Source organism: Scyliorhinus torazame, chromosome 10 (assembly GCF_047496885.1).
Source record: "Scyliorhinus torazame isolate Kashiwa2021f chromosome 10, sScyTor2.1, whole genome shotgun sequence".
Taxonomy (NCBI): domain Eukaryota; kingdom Metazoa; phylum Chordata; class Chondrichthyes; order Carcharhiniformes; family Scyliorhinidae; genus Scyliorhinus; species Scyliorhinus torazame.
Genome location: NC_092716.1, coordinates 68,840,642 through 68,856,097, shown reverse-complemented (window position 1 = coordinate 68,856,097; position 15,456 = coordinate 68,840,642). Strand labels below are relative to the sequence as shown.

Sequence of the window (15,456 nt, the reverse complement as noted above, 5' to 3'; positions counted from 1 at the left end):
ATATGCAGGTGAGGCCTTTTGTGAGGCGACAGGTCAGGGAATTCCCGTTGCTCCCGGCACAAGAAATTCAAGACAGGGTGATCTCGGGTGTATGGGTCGGGGAGGGCAAGGTTTCGGCAATACACCAAGAGATGAATGAAGAGAGGGAAGCCCTAGCAGAAGAGTTGAAGGGTAAATGGGAGGAGGAACTGGGGGAGGAGATCGAGGAAGGTTTGTGGGCTGATGCCCTAGTAGGGTTAATTCCTCCTCCTCGTGTGCCAGGCTCAGCCTGATATAATTTAAGGTGGTTCACAGGGCGCACTTGACGGGGGCGAGGTTGAGTAGGTTCTTTGGGGTAGAGGACAGATGTGGAAGGTGTTCAGGGAGTCCGACGAACCATGTCCACATGTTTTGGTCATGCCTGACACTGGAGGGGTTCTGGAGAGGAGTGGCGGGAGCAATATCTCAGGTGGTGAAAGTCCGGGTCAAGCCAAGCTGGGGGCTAGTAATATTCGGAGTAGTGGATGAGCCGGGAGTGCAGGAGGCGAAAGAGGCCGGAATTCTGGCCTTTGCGTCCCTAGTAGCCCGGCGAAGGATCTTGTTATTGTGGAAGGAGGCGAAGCCCCCTAGCCTGGAGACCTGGATAAACGACATGGCCGGGTTCATTAAGTTGGAGAGGATTAAGTTTGCCTTGAGAGGGTCTGCGCAGGGGTTCTACAGGCGGTGGCAACCGTTCCTAGACTACCTCGCGGAGCGTTAGAGGAAGGCCGGTCAGCAGCAGCAGCAACCCTGGGGGGCGGAGGAGGGAGGGGGAACGAGAGACTGTTTGAGGGGATGGACGAGCGGGAGATAACATGGAGGGTGGGGGAAACTGGCACGTGCGGGCGAGAGCCAGTGTCTAAAGCGACGTAAATATACCATTTTGCCATGTATATATCTTGCTCAATGCGATTTTGTGTTATTTTGTTACGGAGGGGGGGTGTTATTGTTTGTAAGGGGAAGAAATTGTGTTGTCAAAAAATCTTAATAAATATATTTTTAAAAAAAGAAAAAAGATCTGGGCCAACTTCCCCAGAGCCGAATACGCTGTTCTGTCTGCAGCTGTCCGTTTGTGCCCTGTTGGCTGCTTTTCCCATCAGCCTTTTCGGTCAGCCATTTTACACCGGGTTTTGGCCAAATTAATCGGGAATCAGCCATTTTAGGTGGCTACAACATACACACTGATGGACAGATCAACGAACCAATCAATACACACACAATATCACAGCCAGTCACAGGCAAGAGCATACACACTATAAAACGGGGAACACGACAATTCCCGTTCATTCCAGCAGGAGACAGCTCAGGGCACAGAGCTCACAGCAAGCCACTCAGACATTCACCTTGTGCTGAGTGCTTCTCCAAGATAGTGTTAGGGCTAGGTCCACAGGTTAGAGGGTAATGAACGAACCACAGTAACCAGTTCACAGATGTAGTTATTGTTAGTAATAAAACTGAGTTGTATCATCCGCAACCGCGTTTGTTCGTCTATGTAGCAGAGCACCCAACACGACATAGTACCAGGATTGGAACCCAGCAACTGTGAGACCTACCTACACATCTTAAGGAATCCGTCATCCTGCGCCATGGACACCATCAGCCCACCGCAGCCGCTCCAAATCGCTGGAAACCTCGGCGTCAGCTGGAAGCTGTTTAAACAGCGCTTCCAGTTCTTCCTAGAAGCCACAGAAAGGGAGAATGCTTCGGACACCAGGAAAATCACCCTCCTCCTCTCCACGGCAGGGCAACACGCCATCCACATCGACAACTCCCTGGTGTTCGCGGAAGGTGAGGACAAGACGAAGTACAAGACGATCCTTCTCAAACTCGAGCAACACTTCAGCGTCGAGGTAAATGAGAGTTTCGAGAGGTACCTCTTCCAGCAGCGCCTGCAGGGTAAGGATGAGCCTTTTCAATCTTTCCTAACACACCTCCGTATTCTCGCGCAGTCCTGTGGTTACGAGATCACCTCCGATTCCATGATTCAGGACCGGGTTGTTTTTGGGATCACCTCGGGCACCCTACGCCAGCCGCTCCTCAAAATTAAAAGCCTCACCCTAGCCACCACCATCGAAGCCTGCGTCCTCCATGAAAACGCGACCAGCCACTACTCCCAATTCCAGGCGGCCGAATCGGCACGGCAGGGGTCCTATGCGGCCGAATCGGCACGGCAGGGGTCCTATGCGGCCGAATCGGCAAGGCAGGGGTCCTACGAGGCCGAGCGGTTCCAGGCGATCGACTTTCTCCCTGCCCGCAGCCCAGACGAGGGCGGCCATTTCGCGCGCTTTCCGCGGCCTCCCGCGCTTGTATGCGCCAAAAGGGACATCGACGCAGAAGGACGTGACTCACAGGCGCGCTCTACACAGGACTGAACTGCGCATGCGCGATGGCGCAACGAACGCCATTACGTCACGACGTGCGGCAACTGTGGATCCGCACATTTAAAGCGGCAATGTCCGGCAAAGAACCGACGATGCCTCCGCTGTAGCAAGATGTGCCACTATGCTGCCTGCTATCGAGCAGCTCAACCTGCCAACGCTCCCCAATTCCGACAGCCTTGCAGGGACGTGCGGACCATTCAGCCTCCGTACTCCGAGCCATACCCGGACGATATACAAACCGGTAATACAGACGACCGGGAAGCCTTCCGCGTTGTGGTCATTGACAGGAACCGGATGTCTCCAAGCAGGACCCACCAGCCGATGCCAGTGTCAATCCGGATGATGAATGGTGTGCCACCCTAACGGTCAACCGATCACCAATAACATTCCGTTTGGACACTGGTGCCTCCGCCAACCTAATAACATGGTCAGGCTTCTACGCCTTGAAGGTCAGACCACCAATTCGACCATCCCCTTGTAAGATGGTCGACTACAACGGGAACGTTATCCCGGCCATGGGATCCTGCCAGCTCCAGGTGACACACAATACATACACGGCCACAATGTCCTTCGAGATAGTTGGATCATCGAAGGACTTCCTGCTAGGCGCACAGGCATGCAAGGTTCTCCACCTCGTTCAGCGGGTACACGCTCTGTCTCCAGAAGGCACATCAGACTTCCAGGATGCAGAATGTAGGGCACAGCTCCACTTTCTCCTCACCCACAACCAGGAGGCATTCGAGGGCATGGGAACACTGCCCTATACCTACAGAATACGGCTCAAACTGGATGCCACCCTGGTCATTCACGCACCTCGCAGGGTCCCAGCCCCACTCAAAGACCGCCTCAAGCAGCAGCTGCAGGATCTCCAGGACCAAGGGGTGCTATCCCGGGTCACGGAGCCCACGCCATGGGTCAGCTCCATGGTGTGCGTTAAGGATCCCCCTGGCGAACTCCGAATCTGCATCGACCCGAAGGACCTGAACAACAACATCATGAGAGAACACTACCCCATACCCAAACGGGAAGAGATCACGAGCGAAATGGCCCGGGTTAAAATTTTCACAAAGCTTGATGCCTCGAAGGGTTTTTGGCAGATCCAACTGGATCAGTCCAGCCGGAAGCTGTGCACCTTCAACACTCCTTTCAGCAGGTCCTGCTATAACAGAATGCCGTTTGGCATCATCTCGGCATCCGAGGTATTTCACAGAATCATGGAACAGATGATGGAGGGCATCGAAGGGGTGCGCGTCTATGTTGACGACGTCATCATCTGGTCCACCACACCACAGGAGCACATCAGTCGTCTCCAGCGTGTCTTTGCACGGATACGGGAACACGGCCTGCGCCTCAACCCAGCCAAGTGTTCTTTCAGCCAAACTGAGCTGCGTTGGTTCGTCTATGTAGCAGAGCACCCAACACGACAAATGGAGAACTTGTCCCAGTTTCTTTCTATCAGGGGTGCAATTCGGCAATCTGAGCTGATGTGCTTGGCCCAGCTTAATGCATGAACCTCACTAAGATCCAAAACTTAATAGAAAAGTATAGAAATAAAGACTGCACACAATTTGTGCTGCGTTTTCTCTTTCCCTTTGCCCATTCTGATTGGGAAGCTCCCTGGCTGCAGGAAGCTACGTAGCCTTGGAAACTGTTATTCTGGTGACAGTGTTCACTGTAGGATTTCAATGCAGTGTTCTTATCAATCTTATTTCTGAAATTATAATCAAAATATTAATTTTGGAGGGAAAATTACAGTGAATTTTGCAGTTTATGTGAAAGAAGTTTTTTTTTTGTAAATTTAGAGTACCCAATTATTTTTTTTTTCCAATTAAGGGGCAATTTAGCATGGCCAATCCACCTAACCTGCACATCTTTCGGGTTGTGGGGGTGAAACCCACGCAGACACGGGGAGAATGTGCAAAATCCTCACGGACAGTGACCCAGGGCCGGGATCGAACCCAGGTCCTCAGTGCCGTAGTCCCAGTGCTATCCACTGCGCCACCGTGCTGCTCAGAAGTTTGCTTTTAAAGTGAATACATTTCACGAAAGGTGAAAGAGAGGGCTTGACGGGGAAGTCAGGAGTCTCCAGACCTTCCTGCATCCCTTGGCACGGAAACCCGCCGATCATACTGGACAATTGCGTCTGCTTTCTCCAGGATAGGGCTTTACCCCAAAGCTACTTACAACGCAAGAACAAGATTACCAGTGCTTGGCAAGAACATACTTATCCTCAATTATGATTCAACTTTTTCAAAGACTAAAATAATTTGTTCTCCCCCCCCTGCCCCCCAAAATCCCACTTAGCTTCAGGCCAAAAGAGCAGTCGATTCTCCAGTGGTCTGCCCAGTAGAATGCGGACTGCCATTAAGGCTCAGTTTTCTCAGGGAGCATACTATATTACTTAAATTAGCTAACCACACCCAATTGGACATTGTTATTGAGCGTACTACAGCTAGTTTGCGTGGCAGCAGGGACAGTACAGCCAGTACAGCACTGCCCACAAAAAAAAGAGTTCTGTGAAAATAAGCATCAATTTTATTTGCTTATGCAAAGCAGAAATGTGCAATATGAAGTCAAGATTTACAAGTCATAAATTGTAAAAATATTAGCTATTTTAGGCTATATTCTTGGAATGTGACTATAATTATGACAGTGTTTATCCATGACCTTATCTTAAGCTTTGATTTTTATTTAAATAACATTAATAGTGGTACAGTTTAATGATTGATACAAGTTCGCAATTACTGACAAAATATATTTAATGTTATGGAAATTTGCAACTCTGACAGTTGGACCTGTGTAGAAATATTAAAAGCATTATGTTGGGACTAAAATGTAAAGCTATTACTATCCAGGGCAGATTTTGTTCATAAGTCTAAGATACAGCAGCGTAAATGAGCTCATGATCTACAATCATTTGACAGATATTGCTTTGTTGACGAACTGAATGGATGTTAAAGTAGCTCCATTGGAATCATCACCACCACCAAAAGCCATGGATGCCACAAATTACACTTTGAATACCAGCTTATAAATCTTTTGTTGGCCAAGATAATGCAATTATCAGATGCCCTTTGTCTGAAGGTTTATCATAATTAAGAGCCTCAATGCAGGGTGAGCATGTTATACAGCAATAATATGGTCAAAGATAAAGTTATATAGTCAGATGTAAAGACTGCCTCGATGTCTTGGCCATGTATCACTGAGGGTCAATGAAATGCCTTGCCCTCAGCAATAAAAATTAGCCTCTCTCCACCAATCTTGCACCAAAGGCCCATAGATGTCTCTTGCTGATGATACACACGTCTCCCACCAGTTTACAAGATAAATTGTAGATAACACAGACAATTCAGTTGCCTTGTGCTAAGTACTGCAGTTAATCTCATTCTAACAGTTCAATACTCTAACAACTGCTTGCTTGTCAAAAAGTTTTGAACATAATTTTCAGAAAATATTTTTTTTCCAGAGCTAAATAGAATTCCTCACAGTCGATGTCAAGTTATATTATTTTCACGACAACAGTTCTGACATTGAATGCAGCAATGTGGATAATGTTTTAACCAAGTCTGTGAAAAGTTATATGCCCAAGTTCATATTTCTGTGAATTTGTTTCACCTTCACAAGAATATGGGCGGCACCATAGCTCAGTGGTTAGCACTGTTGTTCCACAGTGCCAGGGTCCCAGGTTCGATTCCCGGCTTGGGTCACTGTCTGTGCGGAGTCTGCACGTTCTCCCTGTGTCTGCGTGGGTTTCCTCCGGGTGCTCCGGTTTCCTCCCAAAGTCCCAAAAGACGTGCTGTCAGGTAATTTTGACATTCTGAAACCCTCTGTGTACCCAAACAGGCACCGGAATGTGGCGACTAGGGGCTTTTTGCAGTAACTTCATTGCAGTGTTAATGTAAGCCTACTTGTGACAATAAAGATGACAAGATACAGAACTAGGGACAGAATGTTTTACACTTCCTGGGGCCGGGTTGAAAGGAGTGGGTTGATGTAAAACTAGGTGTAAAGCCATGGGCGCCATCATTGGCACCTACCCGCCTGTCCTCGCTGCAATTCTACCAGCAGTGGGGGAGGTAATAGTTTGTCCCTCTGCCCATAGGATAATTATGCCCTTAAGTGGCCAATTAATGGTCACTTAAGGGCATCTTCTCACCCCCTCCACAATGCTTCCTGTGTAGGACAGAGTCCAGTGGCCTGTGGAAAGCCCGACAGCTTTCACTACTCTACGGCAAATGGTGAGAGAGGGAGAGTACTTAATTTATGGCCCCCTGGACCAATCTGAAGACCCCTCTCAACGGTCTTCTTTGCCCCCAGTTCCCTTTCCGCCACCTGGCTTTTCCATCACAGGTGATAGGACCTGTGTGAATTGAATATGTTGCACCACAATAGGGCAGGGACTAATGTCACCATGGGGAGGTTTGTTGCTTGGCGGGATAGTAACATGAGTACAGATTTAGAACTGAGAGAAGCAAAGGTGGAAATGGAAAGCTGAAAATTAGCAAATGAAAGTGGAAAGCAGAGGAAACAAAAGCTAGAAAATAGACCAAAAAGGAGTCTGCCAGTGCCGGTTCATCAGACAAATGAGCTGAGGACACAGATAAACACCTGGAAGTATGATATTGTAGCTACTACTGAAATGTGGCTCAAAGAAGGACAGGAATGGCAGCTGCACATTTCAATTCAGGAATTTCAGACGGAGGGGAGATAAAAAGGAAGGGGTCACAGTATTGATTGCTGAAACAATTACATCGATGAGGAGGGATGGTATTCAAACAGGATCATCTCATGAGGTCATATGGCATGAAGTGAAGAACAATAGGGGACAGCCACAGTCATGAGAGTGTACTATGGGCCATCAAACAATCAGGGGCAAGGTGAAGAGCAAATTTGTAGAAAGATTTCTGAGCAGTGCAAAAAAAACAAAGGGCAGTAAATGTTGGGGATTTCAAATACTCTGATATTAATTGGGATACAAGGCATTGAGGGTGCAGAATTCTTAAGGTTAATTCAGAAGAACGTTTTTTAGCCAGCATGTAAGACCATAGGACTATAAGACATCGGAGCAGAATTAGGCCACTGGGCCCATCGAGTCTGCTCTGCCATCCAATCATGGCTATATTTTCTCACCCCCATTCTCCTGCCTTCTCCCCATAACCCCTGATCCCCTTATTAATCAAGAACCTATCTATCTCTGTCTTAAAGACACTCAGTTTTTTGGCCTCCACAGCCTTCTGCAGCAAAGATTTCAACAGATTCACCACCCTCTGGCTGAATAAATTCCTCCTCATCTCTCTTTTAAAGGATCGTCCCTTTAGTCTGGGATGGTGTCCTCTGGTTCTAGTTTTTCCTACAAGTGGAAACATCCTCTCCACGTCCACTCTATCCAAGCCTCAAAGTCTCCTGTAAGTTTCAATAAGATCCCCCCTCATCCTTCTAAACTCCAACGAGTATAGACCCAGAGTCCTCAACCGTTCCCCACATGACAAGTTCTTCATTCCAGGGATCATTCTTGTGAACCTCCTCTGAACCCTTTCCAAGGCCAGCACATCCTTCCTTAGATACGGGGCCCAAAACTGCTCACAATACTCCAAATGGGGTCTGACCAGAGCCTTATACAGCCCCAGAATTAGATCCCTGGCCTTGTATTCTAGCCCTCTTGACATGAATGCTAACATTGCATTTGTCTTCTTAACTGCCGACTGCACCTGCACGTTAACCTTACGAGAATCGTGAACAAGGACTCCCAAGTCCCTTTGTGCTTCTGATTTCCTAAGCATTTCCCCATCTAGAAAATAGTCTCTGCCTAAATTCCTCCTTCCAAAGTGCATAACCTCACACTTTTCCACATTGTATTTCATTTGCCACTTCACTGCCCACTCTCCTAGCTTATCCAAATCCTTCTGCAGCCCCCTTGCCTCCTCAATGCTACCTGTCCCTCTACAGATCTTTGTACCATCTGCAAACTTAGCAACAGTGCCTCAGTTCCTTCTTCCAGATCATTAATGGATATTGTGAAAGGTTGTGGCCCCAGCACAGACCCCTGAGGCACACCACTAGCCACCAGCTGCCAGCCTGAAAAAGACTCCTTTGTCCCCACTCTCTGCCTTCTGTCAGTCAGCCAATCCTTTATCCATGCCAGGATCTTACCCTTAACACCATGGGCTCTTAACTTATTTAACAGTCTCTTATGTGGCACCTTGTCAAAGGCCTTCTGGAAATCTAAATAAATCATGCCCACTGGTTCATCTTTGTCTAACTTCCTTGTTACCTCCTCAAAGAAATCTAACAGATTTGTCAGACATGACCTCCCTTTGACAAAACCGTGCTGACTCAGTCCTATTTTACCATGCAGTTCCAAGTACTTTGCGATCTCACCTTTAATAACAGACTCTAAAATCTTACCAATGACCAAAGTCAGGCTATCCGGCCTATAATTTCCCGTCTTCTGCCTCCCTCCCTTCTTAAACAGTGGTGTTACATTAGCACAGTTCTCTGGGACCCTTCCCGCCTCCAATGATTCCTGAAATATCACCACCAATGCCTCCACAATTTCCTCAGCTATCTCTTTTAGGACCCTGCGGTGTAGTCCATCCAGTCCAGGTGACTTATCCACCTTCAGATCTTTCAGTTTCCCCAGAACCTTCTCCTTCGTTATGGCCACTGCACTCATATCTGCCCCCTGATTCTCCTGGAGCTCTGGCATCCCACTGGTGTCTTCCACCGTGAAGAATGATGCAAAGTAACTATTCAATTCATCTGCCATTTCTTTGTTTCCTATTATTACTTCTCCAACCACATTTTCCAGTGGTCCAATGTCTATTTTTGCCTCTCTCTTACCTTTTATATATTCAAAGAAAGTCTTCCTATCTTCTTTTATATTACTTGCTAACTTGCACTCATATTTCATCTGCTCTCCCCTTATTGCTTTTTTGTTGTCCTCTGCTCGCTTTTAAATGATTCCCAATCCTCTGGCTTCCCACTAATCCTTGCCACATTGTATGCATTTTCTTTTGCTTTTATGCTGTCCTTGACTTTCCTCATCAACCATGGATGCATTGCCCCGCCCTTAACATGTTTCCTCCTCCTTGGGATGAATTTCTGCTTTGCCTCCCGAATAATTCCCAAAAATTCCTGCCATTGCTGTTCCACTGTCTTCCCTGCTAGTCTCCTTTTCCAATCAACTCTGGCCAGCTCCTCCCTCATGTCTTTGTAGTTACCCGTATTTAACTGTAATACTGTTACATCTGACTCCAGTTTCTCCCTCTCAAACTGCAGGGTAAATTCTATCATATTGTGGTCACTGCTCCCTAACGGTTCATAGAATCATAGAATTTACAGCCATTTGACACATCGAGTCTGCACCAGCCCTTGGAAAGAGCACCAAGCCTAACCCCCACACCCCCCACCCCCCCCCCCCCCTCTCCCATCCCCGTAACCCAGTAACCTCACCTAGTCTAAGGGCAATTTAGCATGGCAAATCCACCTAACCCCCACATCTTTGGACTGTGGGAGGAAACCGTAGCACCCGGAGGAAACCCACGCAGACACGGGGAGAATGTGCAGACTCCGCATAGACAGTGACCCAAGCTGGAAATCGAACCTCGGACCCTGGAGCTGTGAAGCAACTGTGCTAACAACTGTGCTACCATGCTGCCCTTCACCTTGAAGTTCCTTCACCTTAAGATCGCTAATCAAGTCTTCCTCATTACACATCACCAAATCCAGAATTGCCTTTCCCTAGTGGACTCTACCACAAGCTGCTCCAAAGGACCATCTCTTAAACATTCCACAAATTCCTTTTCTTGGGATCCACTACCAACCTGATTTTCCCAGTCCACGTGCATATTGAAGTCGCCCATGATTATTGTGATATTGCCTTTTTTACATGCTTTCTCTCTCTCCTGATTTAATTTCTGCCCCACATCCTGACTACTGCTAGGGAGCCTGTACATAACTCCCATCAGGGTCTTTATACCTTTGCGATTCCTCAACTCTACCCACAGAGATTCTATGCCTTCTGATTCTGTATCGTTCCTTGCTATCGATTTAACTTCATTCCTTACTAACAATGCAACCCCGCCCCCTTTGGCCATCTGCATGTCCTTTTGATAGGACACATATCCTTGTATATTTAGATCCCAGCCCTGATCCCCTTGCAGCCACGACTCTGTGATGCCCAAACTTCGTACCCGCCAATTTCAATGTGCGCAACAAGCTCATTTATCTTGTTCCGTATATTGCGCTCATTAAGGTACAATGCCCTCCGTCCTGCATTGACCACCTCCCTTCTCACACTTGTCACCTTTTTTGCTCTGCTTGAGGGTGATGTTCTATTATTTTTGTTCTCTATGTCCCCTTCAGTTATGGCAGCTTCTAAAGCTAACGCTCTGGTTTCCATCCTCCTGCCATATTAGTTTAAATCCTCCCGAGTGACACTATCCTCCCAGCCAGGATATTGGTATCCCTCGAGTTTAGATGCAACCCGTCCTTCTTGTACAGGTTGCACCTGCCCCGGAAGAGATCCCAATGGTCCAGAAATCTGAAACCCTCCCTCCTACACCACTGGTTTAGCCACGTGTTTAGCTGCACTATCCTCCTATTTCTAGCCTCACTGGCACGTGGCACAGGGAGTAATCCTGAGATTACAACCCTAGAAGGTCCTGCTTCTTAGCTTACTGCCTAACTCCCTGAACTCCTTCTGCAGGACCTCATCACCCTTCCTGCCTATGTCATTAGTACCTATGTGTACTATGACCTTTGGCTGTTGACCCTCCCCCTTCAGGATGTCCTGTGTTCGTTCAGAGACATCCTTGACCCTGGCACCAGGAAGGCAACACACCATTCTGGAGTCTCTTTCACTTCCACAGAAGTGCCTATTTGTGCCCCTTACTATAGAATCCCCTATAACTATCGCTCTCCTGCACTTTGCCTTCCCCTGCTGAGCAACAGAGCCAGTTGTGATGCCACTGTTCTGGCTGTTGTTCTTTTCCACTGATAGGCTATTCCCCCCTAACAGTATCCATAAAGGTATACCTGTTAGAGTGGGGGACAGCCACAGAGGATTCCTGCACTGACTGCCTGCCCTTTCTAGCGGTCACCCATCTGTCTGCCTGCACCTTGGGTGTGACCACATCTCTATAGCTCCATTCTATGACGCTTTCTGCCACCTGCATGCTCCTAAGTGCATCCAGCAGCCGCTCCAACCGAACCACGTGGTCTGTGAGGAGCTGCCATTGGTTACACTTGCTGCAGATGAAGTCGACCGGAACGCTGGAAGTGCAACAGATCTTCCACATCTCACGGTTAGAGCACTGCACCCCGCTTAGTGACATTTAAGCACTAGTTAATTAATTTGAAATAAACACACAAATTATTGTTAGATTGTTAGACTGAGTTACAATTAACTATATGGCCCTGACGCTTGATTTTTACTTTAAAATTAAATGCTAAATACTAATCTCTGCCCTCAGGTTTAGTTACTCCACTATCTAGTTAATCAATTAGGTTTGTTTTGCAATGTTATTTTTTTTCAAATTTAACAGATTCCCAACCAGCCAACCAGCTTTACTGTGATGTCACTTCAGTTCCCCCCCCCCACAATTTGAAACGGTATTGAAATCACTTACCTATCCAGGATGCTCTCTGGATCTTTCCCTGCAGATTAACAGTCACAGGCCAGAAGAAAGAAAACAGAAAGGTAGGGAAAAAGCACCTCCTCCCACTCTGCACCGAATTACCAAGTTTCAACCTCACTATAGCTGTCTCACTCACTCAGGATGTCTCGACTTCACGGTGCGCAAGCAGACTCAAAAAGAGAAAGCACGGTTCTGGATTTATTTTTAGAGAACTAAGCTGGGCAGGTGTGACGTGTATCAGTGGGAGAGCAATTAGGTAGTAAGGATGATAATTCTTTTCGACTTAGCTTGTTAAGGATAAAGACAAAGATAGTTGAGGAATAGAAGCTCTCATTTGGGAAAAGACCAATTGATAATTGAGATGTGATTTGGCAAATGTGGACTGGGAATAGCTTCTTGAGGGTTAACCTGTGTTGCGGAGGCCACAAAGAAAAAGGGCAGGACTCCCAAAACTACACTGTACTTCCCCATAGGGCTTCAGAACTCTGACAACAGGACCAACAGGTCTTCCCGACCCCACACATGATAGTAACAGATCTGCTCAGGAACCTTTTGGGAGACAGCCACCTAATTGGCTTCCTTTGTACTTGCCACCATATTATGATTGATGGGCAGGCCCGGTCTGAGAGCTCTTGAGTCTCAGGCGTCCAACTGGGGAAGGTGGACCCTGTTGTGGCCGGTTGGGACCACAAAGGCAGGTGGAAATGTAATCTTATCGGGCCGAAAGCCTATGAGCTCCTCGGAGTGAAAGGGAATCTCCTCTGGTTTGGACTGTGATTGCAGCCTTTCTGTCCATGGATCCATCATTGGAACATGGGCTTTGGGCCCCAGACTCCCCCAAGCTGCTGTAGTGGGGCAACATGCGTTAAGCTGGTGGCCTCCAGAAGCAGCAGGGACTATTCTTCGACCAGTAAGTTGCTGGCAAAATGCCACAAAATTTCCCCAAATTAGGGCCTTAGATTTTGAATTAGCTGCCCTCCTCCATGGACTGGACTACCAACCTGCATCCCAACCCAACCCTGGGAAAGCGTGCAGGTGGCGGGAATGCATTAGGGAGTTGTCCCAATATGGCTCCTGCCCATTTTCTCACAACCCCACCTTCAAGTTTGATTCCATTGGACCAGGAAATATCAGCCCCAAGAACCCCCTGGATGTTAAGGAGCATAAGGCAGAAAAGGGAAATTTCTGACAGACACCGAGAGCTCAACACTGCAGAAAGCCTAGAGGAGTACAGAAAGTACAGGGGTGAAATTAACAAAGAAAACTAAGAACTCAAAAACGGACATGAAAAAAAGTTCATCTGGAGAAGGTGGTTATGCTGTTTAATGCCCCTAACTTGTGAGGTTATAGCTCAAAAACTGGAAAGAGCGATTAGGCTGGACAACTCTTTCTGGGTGGGTGTGGGCAAGGTGTGCTGAAAGGTCTCCTCCTGTGCTCTGATGTTTGATGATTCTGGGAACTTTCTGTGTGGGAAAGCGTCACGTGAATATTAGACCCAGCATTACTCATGATTTCAGTGGCAAGCAAAATAGGTGGGGTGTAAAACAACCTTGCACCCAATCTCCCTCAGCTTCCCAACTGACAGAGTAGGTTAAAATTCCCCATTGTGTCTTTGTGCTAGTTTTGTATTGTGGTGACCGATATATCCAGTGGGAACTAGGCAGAAACTGACCCAAGTCATTTCAGATGCTGATAAAATAAATAGTGTAAAAACATAAATGGGAATCAAATGTTCTGGGGACCATTATAATTGCACACCTACGACATTGAACGGAAAGAAGAAATTGTTGAGTAAGTGACTTACGCCATTAATTATGCCACTCTAATTTGTCCTGGGACTTATGCACCCCACGCTAAAAATAATAATAAGTTTCTCCCACCCCTATTAAAATCAATGATGATCACCATTTTCCGGGATTAATGTCATTTTTTGTGCTACGACCACTTAGACACAAAAGTAATGGTACCGGTGACCTTGCGGCTGTGTGATTTATGTATTTCAAGAGTCCATCAGCAGTTCATTCATATGCATACAACCTATCTAAATGGCCTGTAACTTATCTGTTATAACTGCACATGAAGACTAAGAGTTATCGGTTAAACCTGTAAGACTGACTTAATGCTGTGTGTTGAAAATGATTAAAACCAGTTGGTAAGCAAGGAAGCAATGCAACTTCAATGGTTTACAAGGCAAGAAAAATTTATGAAAGAAATTATTTATTTACATTGCGCAATAATGATTAAACAATTTGTTTCTCGGTAGGGTGAAGGTGTGTTTTAAAAATCTCACTGACCTGATTGCTTCTTTGTCTATTTTCACTGACAGGATCTTAATTACTGCTGGATCACAAGGACAAAGGTGCTAAGTTTAGTTTGTGAGATGAGCCCTCTCACTATTTCTCCAGGAGTCCACTTGCTTTGTACCATGTGATACAAACAGAGGGATGATTAAGAAAGAGAGAGAGAGGTAGATAGATATTTACATGTCTAGGAACAGGCAGATGCGTGTGTTTACGACAGCTTGGCACTGACGTTTGACCTGCAGGTCGGGTAAGAGCTCAAAGATTAGGGATGCACCCTTGTACAAACTTGGTATGTATCTGGGAATACATTCTTGCTGGTTCTACGCCACGTCATGTGTAGTGACATCAGCAGAGTGCTTGCATGGGCTTTGAGCAGATTACCATCTTGATTGTATGAGCCCTTAATAAACTTCTCATCATGTTTTACAAGAATCCAGAGTGTGGGCACATCCACACCTTTTCGCTTTTCTGCCACAAATAAATATAACAGGAGAGAAAACCGGTGAACAGGATCGAGGCAGAAATATCACTGGAAGGAAGATTGTTGTCGACTAATTGTGAGATGGCATCGGGAACAACGCAAGATTCTTGGGGCTGGACTCACACACACACACACGTCGGGCAAAGCAGTGCTCTGATGTGAAGGTTTAACAAATATATTCGACAGCTACTGTGAGTAAGAAGACCGACAGCCGGGAAAGACCTGTTGCATTGAAGTGAGTGGAGTCTGGGCTGCAGGGATCGCGCACGCGGCAAAGCTACATGGTTTGCGGGGAATGGGGTTTTGAAGTCTGCAGACTCTCCACAGGCCACTACTTGGGTGAAAAGTCAAAATAGACTCCGGCAAAAACGGGAAAGAATTCCTCATTGTTTTTTCTAGGGATTGTACGTGCCATACTTCCCAACACAGTCAGAAGGGAGTGATGCACGATCAATTGCACAGAGACGAGAGTTGAATACAACTGAGGCTTTATTACTCTAAGATGTGTGGCCTCCTACAGCAGCTGGCGAAATGGCTGCTGTCTCGGGTGCACACATATTTATACTCCGCCTACTGGGCGGAGCCAGCAGGCAGGGACTACCCCCATACCTGTAGTACAGGGTCTTACCACACAT

At 47.0% G+C, this 15,456-nt stretch overlaps 2 long non-coding RNA genes across 2 annotated transcripts in view; one reads left to right on the top strand and one right to left on the bottom strand.

The window, feature by feature from the left end:
- The window catches only part of LOC140430632 (uncharacterized), a 123,923-nt gene extending 111,132 nt beyond the window's left edge, over positions 1-12,791 (bottom strand). Inside the window, exon 1 of the long non-coding RNA XR_011949474.1 lies at positions 12,029-12,791. This is a non-coding gene — a long non-coding RNA (uncharacterized lncRNA). The remainder of the gene's footprint in view (positions 1-12,028) is intronic.
- LOC140430633 (uncharacterized) overlaps positions 1-15,456 on the top strand; it is a 74,845-nt gene that overhangs the window by 13,829 nt on the left and 45,560 nt on the right. The gene's annotated exons all lie outside the window — the stretch shown is intronic.